This window comes from Mus pahari, chromosome 15 (genome assembly GCF_900095145.1).
Source record: "Mus pahari chromosome 15, PAHARI_EIJ_v1.1, whole genome shotgun sequence".
In the NCBI taxonomy this organism is placed as follows: Eukaryota; Metazoa; Chordata; class Mammalia; order Rodentia; family Muridae; genus Mus; species Mus pahari.
In genome coordinates, this window is record NC_034604.1 from 36,894,843 (window position 1) to 36,903,503 (window position 8,661).

Genomic DNA, 8,661 nt, shown 5'->3' on the forward strand with positions numbered 1-8,661 from the left:
CATCAATTACTCAGGAAGCGCTATTGACAGGACAACTAGATAAACAAGTCCCCTGTAGAAAAGGCAAGACTGAGCAAGCCTTGGGGGAGGTGAGAGTGCAGTCCACAGAGAGCGCATGGTAGCAGAGTGCTGCCATGTCATTACTGTGACAACTCACGGACTAGGATGAAAAGGCTCAAGTGTGGAGAGAATGACAACCCAGGGCAATCAGAATCTAGAGTGCCGCATTCTGCAGTCATAGAATCTTCCCTGTGCAGAGTAAGTACAAGAAAACCAAAGTGCTTTGCAGCCTTAACCACAAAGGTCCAGATTAAAGACACTGATGTTGATAATGAAAGGATGCACGGTGCAAAAGAAAGCTGGGGACTTAGGAAATCATGGGAAAACTGAACTCAATAGGCAACTGTGATAGTAAAGAACTTACTCATTCCAAAAATTCTTATGACTTCATATATCTCCCCACTGGCATAATAATAAAACAAGATCAATAACAATTCTCCTAAAACGGCCACCTCACGATTAAACCTTAAGCAAGTGCTTCTCACCAGCTATAGTGACACACACCTATAATCCCATCATTTGGGAGGCTGAGTCAAGATCACAAGTTCAAGGCCAGCCTCAACTATCGAGCAAATTCTAAGCCAACCAGAGTGATAAAACCAAGCCCTGTCACAATAAAAGCAAAGATAAAGTGACAATAAAATGACTGACTTAATGGGGCACGGTGCCACATTTTGTAATCCCAGCAAGGGGAGGCTGGGGCAAGATGACTGTGGGATACACAGTAAGTTCTAAGCCAGCCTGAGTTGGAGAGAGAAATCTTTCCTAAAGACAATGGGGAAGCCAGAGGGGGGAGAGAAATACTTCTTCAGGGTCATTTTGATGAGCAGGGTGACTTAAGGCAAAGGAGGTGGGGTTTTATGCAGATTTTGGGGGGTCACAGAGGTTGGTTGTTCTTAAGACAGCATCTCACTGTTTAGCCTAGACTGACATCAAAATCAAGATCCTTATTCAGCCTTTCAAACATTAAAATTGCAGATATGTACCACCAGACCTAGCTTTTATTATTATTTTTTTTAACTTTTCCTCCTTTGGGGTTGTTGTATAAGATAGGGGAGAGGCAGTGAGAGTCAAACCCAGGGCCCTCTGCAGGTTAGGTCAGCCCTTTACATCCCTACTCCTCAAAAGAGCATTTCTCATTGGTGTTATACCTTTGCAGAATAGTATGATTCCTTGGTACCCTAACTCTGTCCAGAAGTCACAGTCCCTAGGCACAGGTAATACCAAACATGCAAAGTGTGGGAGTTAAAGGGTGAGTTCCAGGGATGCCACATACACCCCAGTGTTATCTGTCCATACCACCAGAGGTGATAGATCTTATTTCTTTCACTCTGATTAATTCCATTGAGCCGCATGTGCAAAACAGGAGGCCAAATCAACTGGTATTTTCTGCATGAAATAACGTTCTAGTGATCATGTCAGAATCTCTTGAGAAGACCAAGTAAGCAACTGTCAAAGGATGGGGAGCTCATTCTCCATATCCCCTGTGATGGTTTGTCTACGCTTGTTGGCCCAGGGAATGGCACTATTAGGAAGTATGACCTTGGAGGAAGTATGTCACTGTAGGAGTGGGCTTTGAGAACCACCTACTAGCCACTTGGGAGCCAGTCTGTTCCTGGCTTCCTTTGGATGAAGATGTAGAACACTCGGCTCCTCCAGTGCCATTCCTGCCTAGATGCTGCCATGCTCCTGCCTTGATGATAATGGATTGAACCTCTGAACCTGTAAACCAGCCCCAATTAAATGTTGTCCCTTATAAGAGTTGCCTTGGTCATGGTGTCTCTTCACAGCAGTAAAACCCAGGCTAAGATCTCCCCCAAGATACTAATTAACCCAGCGACAGCTGCTTCCCTAACTTCAGAGCTATAATAAAAAGGATGACTAAAGGACAAATTTTCTGGGCATATATCTCGAATGATTGGTTCATTTTGCATAACATATAACAACCAAAAGGTGCCCCATGATCTTGGAATGAATAAGTGTCACAGCTAACAATTAATCAACAGAGGGTCTCCAAAGGAAGGGGCCTATCTATACTTCATCTAGTAGTCCTAAAAATGGGTAGAATTCTCAAGAGAGAGAAATCAAACAAGGAAATGGCAATGGCCTTAGTCCTGGGTCAAGCATTTCTGGGAATCAGAGACTGGTATAAGGGAGTAAATGACTCTTGGGCCATCCTTATAGCACACTCTTCTGGTATTTGTTAAGTATTTTCTGTGCACCTGACAAAGAATATACTACAGTATAAAAGAAAGACAAATAGAGATCCTCCTTCAAAGGGTAGACTATGAATGGTCTGTTGTCTATTAGAATTTACCCTGCCTTTCCATCTTCAGATAGACTAGTCACCTCCTTCAGACTCTTGCCTCAATGCCAATAAGCATCATTCCCCAAGGCAGAAAGGAAAGGTCGGGTGTCCAAGGTTCAGGGCTGGGTCTGATGCATCTCAGAGTCACCTCCACTGCCAGAAGAGAAACCAGCGTAGGCATAGGACCCAGTATGGACCAATGAGACATCAAGAAAGGTTTGTAGGGCTGAAGGAAATTAGCTCTGCCTTCCCTGGTTATTAACAAGGAAGTGATCTAGCCAAGGCTAGCAAACATCCCATCAGTCGCCTTATGAGTTTGCTTTACACCAGTTGGATGAATATACTGTTAGGAGCATCAACAATTCAAGAAGAGGAAATTTTTATTTTGGCCCCTGGTTTCAAAAGTTTTCATGCATTGTCAATTGACTCTATAGGCTTTGGGCCTACGGGCAAGGCAGGGCATCATGGGTGCTGATCTCGTGGCACTCAGGAAGCAGAGAAAGGAGGGCAGAACTCTGACCTCCTCTCAGGGACGTAGCACATGTATTCTAACTTTATCCTACTGGGCTCTTGCTCCTGAAAGCCCCACAACCTGTCAACAGTGTTAGTGGCTGGCTGCCAGGCCTAAATTCAACACATGGCTTTTGGGAAACATTTGAGATCTGAACCATCACTTTAACTCATGGTGTTAACGATTTGAAGAAGACTAGGATTTTAATGAGCCCTGTTTTAGCGAACCCTGAACCAACTATCTGAAATATCATTCACTTTTCATAACAGCATACTAACTAACAAACCCACTTTTTAGTTAATACACTCTGTAACTTAGGCAGTGACTTGTAGATTCAAAAAATTCTGTAGCTGGAGAGATAGCTCAGTGGTTTAGAGCACACATTGCTCTTGCAGAAGAACAAAATTCTGTTCCCAGCATTGGGTCAGGAACTTCATGTGCCTGTAATTCTAGCTCCAAGTGATCTGATGCCATCTTCTGGCCTCTGTGGGCATCTGCATTCACATATACTTAGATACTCAAACACAGATGCTTAAAAATATTTTTTTAAGAATAATCCCACCAGGTAGCGGTAGCACACGCCTTTAATCCTGGCACTTGAGAGGCAGAGGCAGGCGGATTTCTGAGTTCAAGGCCAGCCTGGTCTACAGAATTCCAGGACAGCCAGGGCTACACAAGGAAACCCTATCTTGAAAAACAAACAAACAAAAAATAGCAATAAAAATCCCAACTAGAAAAAAGGCTAACAGTCTAGGCTCTGCTGTCCTGGAGAGACTGCCTTTTCTACCCTCAAATTATGGATGAAGAATTGAAACTGGTTGAATTTCTCAAAGATGCAAGTATGTCTAGTAATTAACATTAAGTGCTTAATCATCACGCAATAGAGAAAAGACAAAGTATAAACTTTAATTTCTTATCAATGATGGCTAGCATTTATGGGGTTCTGTGCACAAGTGCCAGTCACTCTTTGCATAGCTCTTAGAATAGCTGGCATATATTAAGTCATTTAACCACCACAGCTGGGCACAGCTGTTGTCTAGTTTTACACTTGAAAGGCTGAAAAGAAATTCTGTTACTCAGATTATAAAATTCTCAATAGCCATATAACTGACGACTAATCCATAGAAAACCTTACCCAGATGTGATAGAAAATAACTGTACTCCCAACATCCACCTAGGCGGGGCGCTCCAGGCTAGCCTAGGATACCTAATGTAAATACAATCAGAATATTAATAAATCAATAACAGAACTACAACAGAACCCTTAATTTGAAAATCATGGCAAAAATATCTGAATGACAAACGTTTGGGGTTCATTACACTGAAAGGGACTGTGTAGAAGGCATGCCTCAGCTCCATTTAGTAGTTTCATCTAAAAAGGGGGGAAGATTGTCAACTTAGGAGAAGGATTTGGAAATTGATGAAATTTATGTAGCACAAGAACAGTAAAGGATGGCAACATAGTTGGTTAAATTGGACATTTCCGTGGGAAATAATAAACCTTTAAAAGTCTTTTTCCAGCTCTGAGCGATGCAGCACTAACATCCCTAGCACCTACACCAGTGTTCTAGTGCATTCTCAGAGCCGGACGCAAGGCCTTGAGAGCTGTCTTCTTCTGAAGAGAGACACAATTCCTTAGAGAGGAATTCCTAAGTCTGTGATTGAGAACAGAAGGAAAAAAAAAAAAAATCAGGACATTTTCCTACCATCCTTTTGTTACCAAAAAGGGAAAAAATGTTTTCAAGGACATCACCACCCATGCACAAAGCACAGGGGCCTCCTAAAGCCACCCCTGACTACACTGTGACAGTGTTTGCAATCCAAATTGTATTGTACATTTATGTATTGATAACATGAGAGTAGAAGCAGAAATGTCTAAGCAACAAGAGGGGCTGATGGGAAGGTGTGGGGATGGGAGGGTGTGGGGATGAGAGGGTGTGGGGGATGGGAGGGTGTGGGGAATGGGAGGGTGTGGGGGATGGGAGGGTGTGGGGATGGGAGGGTGTGGAGGATGGCAAGGTGTGGGGGGATGGGAGGGTGTGGGGCATGGGAGAACAGGAGATTATGCTCAAAGTATTATATATACATGTATGAAAATGTCCTTAAGTAACTCCATGTAATAAAAAGTCAAAGTTTATTATAGAAATAAGGTACAGACAACAAAAATGGAACAAATTAAATGTATTTCCAGGTCCACAAAAATCAAACAGTGTTATCCAAACTATTAAGTGCCCCCCCCACCCCACCCCACCCCAGGAGCCTAATTCTTTCCAGCCAAACTGGCTTCCCTTTCTTCAGGATGCACTCTCCCAGTGAGCTCTCCCTTCTGTCTTCTTATATCATCTACGTCGTCTTCTCTACTTTTTTTTCCAAGGGAGAGAGAAGGAGGAAGTTTCTAATTTGATGTTGTAATTTGAGCATCAAAATTACAATCATGGCCGGCACCATCACACCTTCCAGGAACAAGATAAGTCTGGATGAAAGAACAGGGATTGAAACTGACCCAAAGTGAGAAGGCTAGAAAGACTCCTGCCAGAGGTCATAGTAGGGCAAAACGGTGAACACGATCCTTACTAGTTTTAATATTAAGGGAATGGTACTTCTTCAAATAATTTGGTGTGTATGAGACATAGTCACATGGCTTTTTCTCCCTGCTTAAGGAAAATTAATGTGGAAGCAGTAAGGCAAAATCAGGCAGAGCTATTCAGTTTGAATGAACCCCCATATGAACAAAAGAGGAGAGGAGAGGCTTCTACAGCGGGATTCCAAAATAAAGAAGTATTAGCTGCAAAGTTCCCAACTACAGACCCAGTCTCTCAACTCAAGAGATGAAGTCTCCGTGATAATGAGAAATATGTCAGTCTTTAATACTAAGAGAACAAATCAATATTTGATTCTGACAAAGCAATCGTTATATAACAATTGTCAAGAGGGAATTTTTTTTTTTTTTTAACTCAAGAGTAGGCAGTAGGCTGCAAAATTAAGCCTTTGGCATAAGTGACAGCCTGAAATAGTCATTGTGACGTGACAGGTGTCAATGAACTATACAAAAGCCTTTAAGGACATGGTGATTTGGATTTAAATCAACTCAGGAGACACAAGTAAGCCTGCCTAAGGATTATCCGTCTTCCTACCAAGACCCAGTCTCAGGTCCTGATAAGATAATCTTTTCTTTGTGTCTGTTAATAATGTTGTGACTTCAGAAAGAAAAAGAAATAATAATAAGATGGAAGCCCCAAGGCTTTGTCCAAATGAGCAGAGATAAACGAGCACAGAAATTAAAACAAACAAACAAACAAAAACAAAAACAAAACCACTTGGTCCCTGATATTGCACAGAGAGAGGGGTGAAGCTTCAGCCCCAGGTCTCACCATTTTTTTGTGTGTGTTCATGAACTGGGTTGTTATAATGTTTAAAAGGCTTAGCAGTCCTAAATATAAAATTGTAGCTACATTAAACTTTTAAAATTGACTTATTATATTTTAATCAATGTTTGAATGCTCCAAGAAAAATTGGTTTGGGGATTTGGGTACTGAGCATGAATCACAGAAATGGTCATGAGTGTCTTTTGGCCTACAAAAAAACCTGGACAGAAGGTGGTCGTGGCCTGTATTAGCTACCTGTTCTTCCAGAAACACCAGCCAAGTCTTAGGTGCTTGTTTTGCTTTTGTTTCTGTGTTTCCTTGTTTGTTGGCTTGTTTAGGTAAGGTCTCACGTGGCTCAGGCTGGCCTCTATTCACTAGTTAGCCAAGGATGACCTTAAACTTCTGACAGTCAGTCTTGCTCCCCCTCCGTTCCTGAGGCACTACAATGACCATTTGTTACTTTGATGCAGGTGGTACCCAGCACTTCATGCACCCTGGGCAAGCATTCCAGCAACTGAGCTAAATCTCCAGCCCTTTGCTTACCACCTTCAAGGTACTAGTCAAAGTAGAACGGCTAAGATTTGTTAGCCATCGTTTAGCAACCAGAGCCTCGAGCTTGGAGCAGACGACTACTTGGGCTCCAGCGCTGTCATGGTCTATCATACAGTTGCTAGGCAGGGCTTCAGCATTTTAGATTGTCCTGGGGAATCTCCCTCTTTTGGCCACTGGCAGGTTGCTGAGGGAGTAGTGGCTAGAAGTCACATTGTACTCTTTGCTGCATGGACCTATCCAGAATGCACAAATGGCCTGGGTGAGCCAGGGAAAGAGTTACTGTTCTCTATAATTAAGTCTCGTAGGTGACGTCACACTTTGTCCCTGTTCTCTGGTTAGGAGAAAGCCCCTGGGGCTACCAATACCTGAGGGGGGGACGATTACAGGAGGGCACAGATCCAGGAAGTGGGCCTCACTGGAAATGATTTTTTAAACGTATGGTTTCACTATGAACTTCAAGCTGGACTCCAACTGAAGAACCTCCTGCCTGAATGCCTGCAAGGAGGTGGAGGGTGTCACCATGCCTGACTCATAGTCACTTTAAAAGCTATTTACTTATGAAGCTTTCATAAGGTATTGGCACACGAGATAACAAACAATACACTAAAGGCCCAGAGGTGACACTAGATATGTCTCAACAAATAATCTCCAAGTCTTCACTGAATGCCTATGTACTGGGCACTACGGGACGATGTGGAGACAGTGATGACCAAGACCCGGGGCCTTCCAGAAAGGAACTCTAGGTGAACAACTTAACTACATTTCTTCTCTTCTTTTTATGACACCTGCCACTCTGTTTTTCAAATAGCTGGTTTCCTGTGAAAGTGCAGTTGTCCCTGAAGGGGAACATCTCTCTTTCATCTTTGTGCATCCTTGTGTCTTTCACATGACCTGATGAATAGGAACCCTCAAACCACACAGTTTGAGTTGACAAGAAAGCAGATGTGGTTGGCTGTCTCTATGTCATAGATACTTTCCTCTAAATCAGTGGTCCCAGTGTTCTGAGAAATACCCACTGATGGGCGGAAGTGCTTAGGAGATGGGTGATGCTGAAGGAACTGTGCAAGCAGGAAGCATGGGAGGTAGATAAGCTCTGACCTAGTGTTAGTAGGGCCCAGTGCCCCTTCCCCCTTCTCCCCACCCCCCTATCCCCACCCCCTCACCCCCACCCCACCCCCGTTCAATGGGCAGCTCTGCTGACCAGTCTCCCAGATCTTCTCTTCTTGGGATTCTATCTGCTCTCTGACACAGGCAGGGAATATACGCCACCATTCTTACACAGACATAACTCCATTTTTCTCTTGAATAATTGCATGAATATGAACTCTCTGATAATTACTATGTTTAATTAGAAAATGAGAAGATTTGGCTAATGAGAACAGGTGATTAAAAACAACTGAACATTTCTTCTGATTTACATTTTGCACAGACTTCACTTCAGTTAAGCTCCAGTGAACCACCGTAATTTTTTCAGAACTGTGACCAGTGCTCATCTAAATGAACACATTGCTGAAATAGTCTGTATTTGAAGAAAACTTAAACATCATCTTCCATAGGACTCAGACTTCATTGATGTTTGGAGCCAGTTTAAGTTAGGAAGGTAAATTTGAGGTCGCAAAGTTAATGTTGAATTAATGTGTAATTCATCATTCAATAGAGATCATTTCTAGAAGCGAAATTGAGTTTCTTGTTTCTTAAAGTAGAGAGGCTGAGGCAGCGGCTCAGTTGACAGAGTGCTTACCCAGCAGGCAAGGTCCCGTGATAGATCCCCAGTATTTCATAAAATTGGATGTGGTGATACACACCTATTTTCACATGTAGAGACAGGATAATCAGAAATTTAAGGTCATCTTTTTTTTTTTTTT